The following is a 13,770-nucleotide window of genomic DNA, read 5'->3' as shown; positions in this document are numbered from 1 at the left end:
TATCAGGAGGATGGATTATTTTGGAAAAGGAGAAATGCTCACTAACAGGGATGTAAACACATTTGTGCACAGAACTTGAGAGAGATAATATAATTGTGTGTCTGGAAATGTTCTGGTTTCTTTTATTTTAGCTCATATAACATACAACACTTTACATGTTGCATTTATACTTTGTTCAGTTTATAGAAAAAAAACTGAGAGAGCAGTAATATGTGCAAGAGTAGCCTGTCAGGCCATGAAGTCTAAGTGGCTATAAACGAAAGGAGTTTTCTCCCTTAACAAGCTCAACAGGACCCTCTGAGGGGATGTGACACAGAAACACCTACTCTCTAGGACGACAGGGAATGTTTACCACCAATCAGTCATGCCCTATGGTCAATGGAAACAAGGCTCTCTGTGATTAATCAAAGAGAAAACACAATAGGCATCACAACATGTATCATGTTCCTTGTTTTAATGTCTTATGCTAGATACTAATTATATGGGATGTGAAATAGACATTTATATGCTAAATCATCTGGAAAATAATGTAATTTCATTTTCTAGAAGAGCCTTTTCTTATATTATATAGAGTGCAATGCATCACAAACACCCATATTGCAGTAGACAGACACACGTACGCTTCCTCCCCCTCCACACACATATTCACACACACTTAGACTATATCTCCCTTGAAGGAACTGGCAGTGTTTTGAAGATACTCTCTCTGTCACAGAAATCATTTGAAACACCCCTTTCAGAATGCCATAGCTCTGTTTGGGCTTTGATCAAAGCCAACAATGTCAATTTGGAGAGAACTGCTGCGAATTAATGTATGATGAAACTGTCAGAAAGTTGTTTCTGCTCTCCTGTGCATTCTAAAATAATCATTCTGTTGCTGCCTCCCAAATGTCTTATATTTTTATTTGCAAGGGTTTCCTCTATGGTTTTCTACTTATGGAGTGGCATGGAACACAACGGATTACATTAACCGTACAAATGTTCTAACTTGATTGTTAGCAACACAAAATGTGAAATTAGGAGTGACATTTTGGTCACATACAATGCCTTTCCACTGGAGTACATACTTTTAACTGGGGGATCTTCTCTAATCCATATTGTGAAGCACATAGTCTCGGTCTCGGGGGTACACTTTGAATCAGTTATGAATTGATCAGACATCACTCATTTGCAGCACACTTTGTTTGCTTCATGATGGCCCAGCTGAGTTTCTAGAGCAGCACGTGCCCGTGCAGTAAATTGCATGCTTTATAAGACATGGCATATAATCCTAAGAGAAGCTGAAAGGGCAGATATTTAAACGTGGATGGACGGATGGACATAATTAAACAACAGATTCCTCTTTACACGAATGCAGTCAATAACATATTAAGCAAGCCACATCACCTAAATGAATGAGAGGTAATGTGACGCCACACTCTTTGAAATCTCTACTAGTCAGCAGAACTGCTTATGCAAAGTCATTTATGCATTTCTCTTTTTATTTTCCTGAGGGATGTGTGCTTGATTAAAGCTGGGCTCATTCCACAGATTTGGTCCACCAATGCTATTTCCATTGCTGGAAAGTGATCATGTCCATCACTAAAATGCCCATCATGACATTGACAAGGACACAACATTTTTCCATTAGTTAAATGTTTTGTTTCAGTTGGCATACTTTGCACATAGTTTGGAACTTATGATAGTCTTAGACTTCATGCAGCATACATTAAAAAAAGATTCATCTTAATTAAAGAAGATTAACAGTTATGGGTTGCTTTAGTTGCAACCAAATACCTTCACTCACCATCTTAGTCAGCTAAAGTGTGGATCTCTAAAATATAGATACTTTTTTTCAGCTTTGATATTAAAACATCAATCAGTCCTTACTTAAAATAGTCTTTGAATATTTAAAACGTACAATACACTTGCAGCGAAGCCGCTCAACAACTACATCACATTAGTCATCTAACAGACTCCCATCCAGAGCGACACACAGAAGCAACCAGGGTCAATGCCCTGCTCAAGGGTACGTCGACAGATCTCCCACAAGGTCAAAAACGGAGACCCGAACCAGCAATGGCTCAAGCTCCCAACCGCTATGCCACCAGTCCTCCAACCCCCCCCAGTTCCCCAAGAGCTGCCCCTCAAACATCCGAGACCCCCCACACAGTCCCCCCAGGAAAATGAAATAACTCCATTCTCCACCCCCAAGACCCCATCCCCCCAAGCACCCATCCCCAATGCTTCAACAACCAACAAAATAAACAAAAGGCAAAAAAGAGAAAGACAAATGAAACAAGAAAAGAACCATGCAAAAAAAACAGAAGGCAGCAAGGCAGACTGAATATGTTTGAGTGCGTGTATGTCGCTATTTACACGTGTGTCTGTCCATGTATGTGCACATGTGTATGGCATGTGTACAAACACCTGCACGGCTTCTGCCTCAGGCAAACAGGCATTAGCTGTAACAACACTGCCCCTCAGTGTCATTCAAACTTACTTTTTGTTTTTTATTTTGACTTTGGTTTTTTGGGACTGTCATTCTATCCCCCACCCAGCAACTCCACTCCCACTTGTCTCCAATTCCACATCCTAACCCTCAGCTTCCCTCAAACCATCCCACCTATCTCTGCTGGCCACCCACTTCGGATTTCTACGCACCATATATCTTTCAACTATACTGCGATGTTTAACATACCATTTCAATCTATCCAATCAAATAGAATCTACAGATGGCAAGTATTAGTCTATTAGTAATTGACTGACTGGGTCTCTCCAGATCTCCCAATAGTACTATTCCTAGGGTCAATTTTAGATCAATGTTATGCATTTTCAACCATTCCTGAACCTGAGACCAGAAACAGGCTACCTGAGGGGAATACGAAAATAAATGGTCCATTGATTCTGTATCCTCACAACAAAATCTGCAGATCTTCGATGAATGTATATCCCAAATATTCAACATTTTGTTGGTAGCAATAATTTTACCTGAAAGCACGAAATCTTGAATCTTGCACCGTTTTATATACCAAAAATCTCTTCCCAACTATTTTGCAATCTGTATGGCACAGTTGTCAACCATCCTGGTCCTCAAATGAAACTGGTATACTTTCCAATTTATGTTATTTCCTATTCCTTATTTTTTATACTGAAGCACTTAATTGGTGAATGTTAAGCACTGTTCCTCCGCGGTTTGTTTGCTTCAAGGACAGCACTTGTATGCAGACACTGAAGGCCTGTAGCTTCCTGATGACTTTTCTACATCCACAACTCAATAGTAGGCTCTTTCCCATTCTGCTTCAGCTTCAGCTTTTTTGCTCCCAGGTCTCTTTGGCCACACAGGTTTCAGAGGGCATTATGGGAAGTGGTGAGATGCCCAGGACTCCATAACTAATGCAGAGCACCCTAGTAACTTTACACAGGGACCTTCGCCCGGCAGCGGAGACAGCAGCAGACTTTTCCATTTTACCTAAAACATTTGAGGTGAATCAACAACTTAACTTGGCATTCTTGGCCAGCAATCGAAAAATCTCACACCTGACAGAGCTGCACTTTAATTACTCTCATTGTTGAATACACTAGTGTCTTCAGTTTGAAAACTATCGAACATACTGTAGTAACAAGGGTGCTTTTCTGAACAGCATAACAAGCATTTGTGCACTATTTACTTGTGTGTGACTCACTTAAAAAATATCTGGATTTTTGTTTTTTTTAAGGGTGACATGTTTGCATGGATTCTTGATTTCACCTGCGGCAAACTCTATAAGAGAGTTATGTCCTCAGGATATGATATGCAAATCAAAATATACAGTAACCCTTGACTTCCAGAAGCACGTACCCACTCGCAGCATTCAGCATTTTACTGTAGTGTGTGTCACGCATTGAATAATAGATGGACTTAATTGTCCTCAAAGAGGATCATTGTGTATACAACAAAAGCATCACCAACAGCAACGTGCAAGGGTCACATAAACAAACAAAAAAAACAACACAACTTGTTCAGATGCACAGAGCAAAACAAAACAACTGTAAAAAAAAATACATTGCAGTTTACAGTTTTTCTCATTCGAGTACAAGCAATTTTGGGATCTGTCTTGAAACGTATCTATAGCAGAACAGCACTGATCAAATACTAAAATATATTTACAGAAACTCTAATCACTTGCGTTTGTACCTAACTTGCATATCTTAGACTGGGGTTTCCCAAACTTGGTCCTGGGCAGTGCATATCAGAGCAAAAACCAAGCCATGAGGTTGAAAGAATTGTCTGTAGAGCTCCAATACAGGATTGTCTCGTGGCACAGATCTGGGGAAGGGTAGTAAAAAATTCTGCAGCATTGAAGGTCCTCAAGAACACAGTTACGTCCATCATTCTTAAATGGAAGAAGTTTGGAACTACCAAGACTCTTCCTAGAGCAAACTGAGCAGTCGGGGGGAAGGGCCTTGGTCAGGTAGGTGAACAAGAACACAATGGTCACTCTGATAGAGCTCCAGAGTTCCTCTGTGGATATGGGAAAACTTTTGAGAAGGACAACCATCTCTGCAGCACCACCAATCAAGCCTTTATGGTAGAGTGGCCAGATGGATGCCACTCCGCAGTGAAAGGCACATGACAGACTGCTTGGAGTTTTCCAAAAAGCTAAACACGATTCTCTGGTCTGATGAAACCAAGATTGAACTATTTGGACTGAATGCCAAGACTCACATCTGGAGGAAACCTGACACCATCCCTACTGTCATGCATGGTGGTGGCAACAACATGCTGTGGGGAGGTTTTTCAGCAGCAGGGACTGGGAGACTTGTCAGGATCGAGGGAAAGATGAAGAGAGCAAAGTACAGAGAGATCCTTGATGAAAACCTACTCCAGAGCGCTCAGGACCTCAGACTGGGGCGAAGATTCACTTTCCAATAGGACAACAACCCTAAGGACACAGCCAAGACGATGCAGAAGTGTCTTCGAGACTCTGAATGTCCTTGAGTGGCCCAGCCAGAGCCTGGACTTGAACCTGATCTCACATCTCTGGAGAGACCTGAAAATAGCTGTGAAGCAACTCTCCCCATCCAACCTGACAGAGCTTGAGAGGATCTGCAGAGAAGAATGGGAGAAACTCCCCAAATACCCTGGTGGCAAGCTTGTAGCGTCATACCCAAGAAGATTTGAAGCTGTAATCTTTGACAAAGGTGCTTCAACAAAGTATTGAGTAAAGGGTCTGAATACTTATGTAAATGTAATATTTCCAGTTTTAAAAAATATATAAATTAACCAAAAAATAATAATGTTGCTTTGGCATTATGGGGTATTGTGTTTAGATTGAGATTTTTTTTTTTTAAATGTGGAATGTGGAAAAAGTCAAGGGGTCTGAATACTTTCTGAATGCACTGTATTTACTGTTTTGCAGAAGGCCACATATTCCTGTACATTGTGGAATCTGTTTTGAAAATCGACACCATTCCTAAAAAGGCTTGTACACAATTGAGAAAAACTGTAATTTAAAAGGAAGTGCAATTTGAATGGAACTGCAAAGCTGTTACTAAAGGAAGCTAAATATTGGTATCGTACTGTTTATTGGAATAATGTTTAATAAACTGAAATAATTTCCTGACCTCAGGCATCCCAATAAAAAAGGGAGGGATAAGACACCCTAACTATAAATGTGCTTTTCTCGATGGCTGCAGCACAACAAACACAAAACATAGTTTTGCATGCACTTGGGATGACCTACAGCCAAATTAATAAATGGCTAAGTAAATGAGAAAGGTGTGTGTGTGTGTGTGTGTGTGTGTGTGTGTGTGTGTGTGTGTGTGTGTGTGTGTGTGTGTGTGTGTGTGTGTGTGTGTGTGTGTGTGTGTGTGTGTGTGTGTGTGTATAGGAGTGAGAGAGCAAAAGCAAACTTCACTTAACAAGTGAGCAAAGATTGCTGACCTCTGGTTGCAAAGGGGAAACACAAGACAATACATATAATTGTACAAGACATCTAATGCAACCTCCTCACACTGTATTGAATGGACAATACCGTGTGATTAGAGCATATTTATGGGTGGAAGTGGTGGTTATAATGGATTGTTTTAAACTAATCTGTGCTATTCTACCTCCATTTGGCTTACGGAAAACAATGGGCAAGGCCAATAGCCTTTAACCCAGTCAGGATAAAAAAGGCACAGACTTCCCAGGGTTTGGGAAATAACCTGGGTCATTCACTTTGCTCAGATTAATTAATGATATTGTGACTAATAACATGACCTTTGTCATAGGAATCCCTATGGAAATATACAAACTCAGAATTGTTCTATACTCCATGGTTCTCTCTCCCATATGAAGAAAGAGTTTCAATTTCACCTCTGGCTGAGCATCTACTCAGGAGTAATTATTTCAATACAATAAATGGTTCTGTGGTGGAATAGTCAGCAGCACGCCAAGGAAGAAGAACATATATGTATGAAGCAGTAAATGACGCTCAACTGTAATGATGGCGGGGAATGTAAATACTATAAAAATAAAGAGTCGGAAGTCTGAGTAATTTATTGGGTAAATCACTAACGTTTCAGCATCACTGTGCCTTCTTCAGGGTGATGCCGAAACGTTGGTGATTTTCCCAATAAATTACTGGTAGTTTATATATGGAGCGTGCAACTCTCTGCATTTTTATAGCTTATAGTTTATTCGCCGTTAGTCAGCACCCCTACATCAAATGATTTTCTCTGGATGTGCGCCAGGGCATGTTTTTTTATTAGAGAAAAGTAAATACAACATGAAATTATTAAAGGTGTGGGACATGTTAATTTTTATTAGCAAATGTTGTCCGGGTCCATCATGGTCAAATGATTTCATAAAGCTGGTCCTCTACAAAGCTTGTACAAAGGTGTTAAGTTGATGCAGTGTGGAAGATGATTGAAGAGCATTGTGATTCAAGGGCCCCACTGGGTTATGGTTAATCATGTCAACCTCCTAAATTCAGACATATTTATCTGCTGTCATGGGGATATGGCTTTGCATGCCAGGGTGCATATTGGGCAGTTGAGATGATGAGAGATGTACTCTAGTCAGACCATTTAACGTCATGGTAACAAGGGAGGAGGCTGCTCGTTGTCTGGCTGACACCACTCTTCACATGAAGGCGAAATGTGAGGCAGGATGTTCTCACATTGAGGTTACATGCAAGACCGACAAGACTACTTTTGTACTTTTGCATTTGCCTTTTCAGATGGTTCATCATGAAGCGCTGTGAACAAAGGGATGGATTCAATGATGCGGAAGATCCGCGTTATAACTAGGTTGAAAATTAAAAGGCAAGGTTCCCATGTTCACGGAGACTGCATTCACAGTAAACAGTGCATGTGTCAGCTCAATCGGAAATGACCTTGAAACGCTAATGCATATCTTCCGCAATACTTTCCGCGATACGGATTGAATGCAGCCCAAAGTGTGGGAAGGGTTAAGTACCTCCAAATAACAGAAATAGAAACATGAATATAAAAGCAAAACATTGTGCACTTTCCATTGGGACATAACATTTATAGGAATTCCATGAAGATAACAGACAGGTGAAGGACAGTACATCAATACATCACACAAGTGTAAGACATGGTTACGAGCATGTTCATTCTAGTATCTAGTCTTCTACCACTTCCTGTAAATGTTACCTTGTTACATTTAACATTTACATTTAAGTCATTTAGCAGACGCTCTTATCCAGAGCGACTTACAAATTGGTGCATTCACCTTATGACATCCAGTAGAACAGCCACTTTACAATAGTGCATCTAAACCTTTTAAGGGGGGAGGGGGGGGGGGTGAGAAGGATTACTTTATCCTATCCTAGGTATTCCTTAAAGAGGTGGGGTTTCAGGTGTCTCCGGAAGGTGGTGATTGACTCCGCTGTCCTGGCGTCGTGAGGGAGTGTGTTCCACCATTGGGGAGCCAGAGCAGCGAACAGTTTTGACTGGGCTGAGAGGGAACTGTACTTCCTCTGTACTGTACTTGTTAGTATTACAGTTGTCAACTCAGAGGTATGTTAATCAGCTGAGACATTGTAAAAGCTATTTTTTTTATTTACAACACCTTTACCAAACAATATTGGCACCAGAGGAGATGGCTGCCGTTTTACTGTCCAATAACCATTTCTGCTATTATGTGTGTTTTTCCGCGTTATTTGTAACTTATTTTCTACATAACGTTTCTGCCACGGTCTCTTATGAAAAATAGCTTCTAGATATCAGGACAGCGATTACTCACCTCGTAATGGAAGAAGATTTTTTTCTTTAATGAGTCGGACGTGAAGGATTTACTTCAGACACCTGACAAAGCCCTCATCCCCGTCATTCGCAGGAGAAAGAGACGGAGATATCAGGGACGTAGGTCGGGGTGCCCTGTAAGGATCCGACAGCAAGTGGGTAATCTGCCTTTACCATCGGTCCTATTAGCCAATGTACAATCATTAGATACAGTTGAAGTCGGAAGTTTACATACACTTAGGTTGGAGTCATTATAACTTGTTTTTCAATTATTCCACAAATTTCTTGGTAACTTTTTAGGGATAGGGGGCAGCATTTTCACATTGGATGAATTGCGTGCCCAGATACTAATATAGTGGGGCAAAAAAGTATTTAGTCAGTCACCAATTGTGCAAGTTCTCCCACTTAAAAAGATGAGAGAGGCCTGTAATTTTCATCATAGTTACACTTCAACTATGACAGACAAAATTAGAAAAAAAATCCAGAAAATCACATTGTAGGATTTTTTATGAATTTATTTGCAAATTATGGTGGGAAATAAGTATTTGGTCACCTACAAACAAGCAAGATTTCTGGCTCTCACAGGCCTGTAACTTCTTATTTAAGAGGCTCCTCTGTCCTCCCCTCGTTACCTGTATTAATGGAACCTGTTTGAACTTGTTATCAGTATAAAAGATCTGTCCACAACCTCAAACAGTCACACTCCAAACTCCACTATGGCCAAGACCAAAGAGCTGTCAAAGGACACCAAAAACAAAATTGTAGACCTGCACCAGGCCGGGCAGACTGAATCTGCAATAGGTAAGCAGCTTGGTTTGAAGAAATCAACTGTGGGAGCAATTATTAGGAAATGGAAGACATACAAGACCACTGATAATCTCCCTCGATCTGGGGCTCCACGCAAGATCTCACTCCGTGGGGTCAAAATGATCACAAGAACGGTGAGCAAAAATCCCAGAACCACACGAGGGGACCTAGTAAATGACCTGCAGAGAGTTGGGACCAAAGTAATAAAGCCTACCATCATTAACACACTACGCTGCCAGGGACTCAAATCCTGCAGTGCCAGATTTGTACTCTGAATGCTGAGTTGCATCCCAAGAACACCATACCTATTGTGAAGCATGGGTGTGGAAACATCATGCTTTGGGGCTGTTTTTCTGCAAAGGGACCAGGACGACTGATCCGTGTAAAGGAAAGAATGAATGGGGCCATGTATCGTGAGATTTTGAGTGAAAACCTCCTTCCATCAGCAAGGGCATTAAAGATTAAACGTTGCTGGGTCTTTCAGCATGACAATGATCCCAAATACACCACCTGGGCAACGAAGGAGTGGCTTCGGAAGAAGCATTTCAAGGTCCTGGAGTGGCCTAGCCAGTCACCAGATCTCAACCCCATAGAAAATTTTGGGAGGGAGTTGAAAGTCCGTGTTGCCCAACAACAGCCCCAAAACATCACTGCTCTAGAGGAGATCTGCATGGAGGACTGGGCCAAAATACCAGCAACAGTGTGTGAAAGCCTTGTGAAGACTTACAGAAAACGTTTGACCTGTCATTGCCAACAAAGGGTATATAATGTTTGACCTGTCATTGCCAACAAAGGTTATATAACAAAGTATTGAGATAAACTTTTGTTATTGACCAAATAATTATTTTCCACCATAATTTGCATATAAATTCATTAAAAATCCTACAATGTGAATTTCTAGATTTTTTTCCTTCTCGATTTGTCTGTCATAGTTGAAGTGTACATGTTGAAATTACATGTCTCTCTCATCTATTTAAGTGGGAGAACTTGCACAATTGGTGGCTGACTAAATATTTTTTTGCCCCACTGTATATGCATATTAGTATTACTATTGGACAGAAAACACTCTGAAGTTTCTAAAACTGTTTGAATTATTTATGTGAGTATAACATAAAAAGTAAACAGGAAGTGGAAATTCTGGGGCTGGTTGATTTTCAACTCATCGCCTATTCACATCCCAGTAAGATATGGATCTGTTCGCACTTCCTACGCCTTCCACTAGATGTCAACAGTCAGTAGAACGTGGAATGGAGCCTCTAGTGTGATGTGGGGCCGGATGGCAGCTATTTGAGTCAGTGGTCTGGCAGAATGCCAGTGCCTGGTCAGGTGCATTTCTCATGATATCGTCATCCGTTCCATTACTCTGTAGACAAAAACGAATGCTCCGGTTGGAACGTTATTGGATATATATGATAATAACATCATGAATATTAATTCTCTACTTAGTTTGACCAGTTTGTTCGACCTGGAATATAACTTTTTGAAGTTTTCGTCCAAATTCGCCTGGACAGGCACCAGCTTTTGGACATGTGAACTAAACGTGCTAGCAAAAGTAGCTAATTGGACACTAGTAATGGACATTATCGAACAAAACTATTTATTGCGGAACTAGGATACCTGGCACTGCATTCTGATGAAAGATCATCAAAGGTAAGGGACTATTTATGATGTAATTTCATATTTCTGTTGACTCCAACATGGCGGAGAAAAGTTGTGTATTTCTGAGCGCGTCTCAGATTATTGCATGGTATGCTTTCGTAACGTTTTTTTTTTTTACAATCTGACACAGCGGTTGCATTAAGAACAAGTGTGTCTTTAATTATATGTAAAACATGTATCTTTCATTGAAGGTTTATGATGAGTATTTCTGTGATATGACGTGGCTCTCAGTAATTACTCCAGATATTTTGGAGGCATTTCTGAACATGGCGCCAATGTAAACCGAGATTTGTGGATATAAATATGCATATTATCGAACAAAACATAAATGTATTGTGTAACATGATGTCCTATGAGTGTCATCTGATGAAGATGATCAAAGGTTAGTGATTCATTTGAATTATATCTTTGGCTGGGAAAAATGGCTGTTTGTTTTTTTGGATTTGGTGGTGATGTAACATAAATGTATGTTGTGTTTTCGCTGTAAAACATTTTTTAAAATCAGGCATGATGGGTAGATTAACAAGATGTTTATCTTTCACTTGCTTGGACTTGTTCATTTAGTTGGACAAGTCAGTTAGGACATCTACTTTGTGCATGACACAAGTAATTTTTCCAACAATTGTTTACAGATGGATTATTTAACTTACGAATCACTGAATCACAATTCCAGTTGGTCAGAAGTTTACGTACACTAAGTTGACTGTGCCTTTAAACTTATGTCATGGCTTTAGAAGCTTCTGTTAGGCGAATTGACATAATTTAAGTCAATTGGAGGTGTACATGTGGATGCATTTCAAGGCCTACCTTCAAACTCAGTGCCTCTTCGCTTGACATCATGGGAAAATCAAAAGAAATCCACCAAGACCTCAGAAAAACTATTGTAGTCCTCAACAAGTCTGGTTGATCCTTGGGAGCAATTTCCAAATGCCTGAAGGTACCACATTCACCTGAACAAACAATAGTATGCAAGTATAAACACCATGGGACCAGGCAGCCATTACATTTACATTTAAGTCATTTAGCAGACGCTCTTATCCAGAGCGACTTACAAATTGGTGCATTCACCTTATGACATCCAGTGGAACAGCCACTTTACAATAGTGCATCTAAATATTTTAGGGGGGTGAGAAGGATTACTTATCCTATCCTAGGTATTCCTTAAAGAGGTGGGGTTTCAGGTGTCTCCGGAAGGTGGTGATTGACTCCGCTGTCCTGGCGTCGTGAGGGAGTTTGTTCCACGATTGGGGGGCCAGAGCAGCGAACAGTTTTGACTGGGCTGAGCGGGAACTGTACTTCCTCAGTGGTAGGGAGGCGAGCAGGCCAGAGGTGGATGAACGCAGTGCCCTTGTTTGGGTGTAGGGCCTGATCAGAGCCTGGAGGTACTGAGGTGCCGTTCCCCTCACCGCTCCGTAGGCAAGCACCATGGTCTTGTAGCGGATGCGAGCTTCAACTGGAAGCCAGTGGAGAGAGCGGAGGAGCGGGGTGACGTGAGAGAACTTGGGAAGGTTGAACACCAGACGGGCTGCGGCGTTCTGGATGAGTTGTAGGGGTTTAATGGCACAGGCAGGGAGCCCAGCCAACAGTGAGTTGCAGTAATCCAGACGGGAGATGACAAGTGCCTGGATTAGGACCTGCGCCGCTTCCTGTGTGAGGCAGGGTCGTACTCTGCGGATGTTGTAGAGCATGAACCTACAGGAATGGGCCACCGCCTTGATGTTAGTTGAGAACGACAGGGTGTTGTCCAGGATCACGCCAAGGTTCTTAGCGCTCTGGGAGGAGGACACAATGGAGTTGTCAACCGTGATGGCGAGATCATGGAACGGGCAGTCCTTCCCGGGAGGAAGAGCAGCTCCGTCTTGCCGAGGTTCAGCTTGAGGTGGTGATCTGTCATCCACACTGATATGTCTGCCAGACATGCAGAGATGCGATTCGCCACCTGGTCATCAGAAGGGGGAAAGGAGAAGATTAATTGTGTGTCGTCTGCATAGCAATGATAGGAGAGACCATGTGAGGTTATGACAGAGCCAAGTGACTTGGTGTATAGCGAGAATAGGAGAGGGCCTAGAACGGAGCCCTGGGGACACCAGTGGTGAGAGCGTGTGGTGAGGAGACAGATTCTCGCCACGCCACCTGGTAGGAGCGACCTGTCAGGTAGGACGCAATCCAAGCGTGGGCCGCGCCGGAGATGCCCAACTCGGAGAGGGTGGAGAGGAGGATCTGATGGTTCACAGTATCGAAGGCAGCCGATAGGTCTAGAAGGATGAGAGCAGAGGAGAGAGAGTTAGCTTTAGCAGTGCGGAGCGCCTCCGTGATACAGAGAAGAGCAGTCTCAGTTGAATGACTAGTCTTGAAACCTGACTGATTTGGATCAAGAAGGTCATTCTGAGAGAGATAGCGGGAGAGCTGGCCAAGGACGGCACGTTCAAGAGTTTTGGAGAGAAAAGAAAGAAGGGATACTGGTCTGTAGTTGTTGACATCGGAGGGATCGAGTGTAGGTTTTTTCAGAAGGGGTGCAACTCTCGCTCTCTTGAAGACGGAAGGGACGTAGCCAGCGGTCAGGGATGAGTTGATGAGCGAGGTGAGGTAAGGGAGGAGGTCTCCGGAAATGGTCTGGAGAAGAGAGAAGGGGATAGGGTCAAGCGGGCAGGTTGTTGGGCGGCCGGCCGTCACAAGACGCGAGATTTCATCTGGAGAGAGAGGGGAGAAAGAGGTCAGAGCACAGGGTAGGGCAGTGTGAGCAGAACCAGCGGTGTCGTTTGACTTAGCAAACGAGGATCGGATGTCGTCGACCTTCTTTTCAAAATGGTTGACGAAGTCATCTGCAGAGAGGGAGGAGGGGGAGAGGAAGGAGACACGTTCTGTCTACTGGAGTTTAAAATACTTTGGTGCAAAAAGTGAAAATCAATCCCAGAACAACAGCAAAGGAGCATGTGAATATGCTGGAGGGAACAGGTACAAAAGTATCAATATCCACAGTAAAACGAGTCCTATATCAACATAACCTGAAAGGCCGCTCAGCAAGGAAGAAGCCACTGCTCCAAAACCGCCATAAAAAAGCCAGACTACGGTCTGCAACTCCACATGGGG

Source organism: Oncorhynchus keta, chromosome 2 (genome assembly GCF_023373465.1).
Source record: "Oncorhynchus keta strain PuntledgeMale-10-30-2019 chromosome 2, Oket_V2, whole genome shotgun sequence".
Classification (NCBI taxonomy): domain Eukaryota; kingdom Metazoa; phylum Chordata; class Actinopteri; order Salmoniformes; family Salmonidae; genus Oncorhynchus; species Oncorhynchus keta.
The sequence above is the reverse complement of the archived record's forward strand: the minus strand, read 5'-3'. Positions refer to the sequence as shown.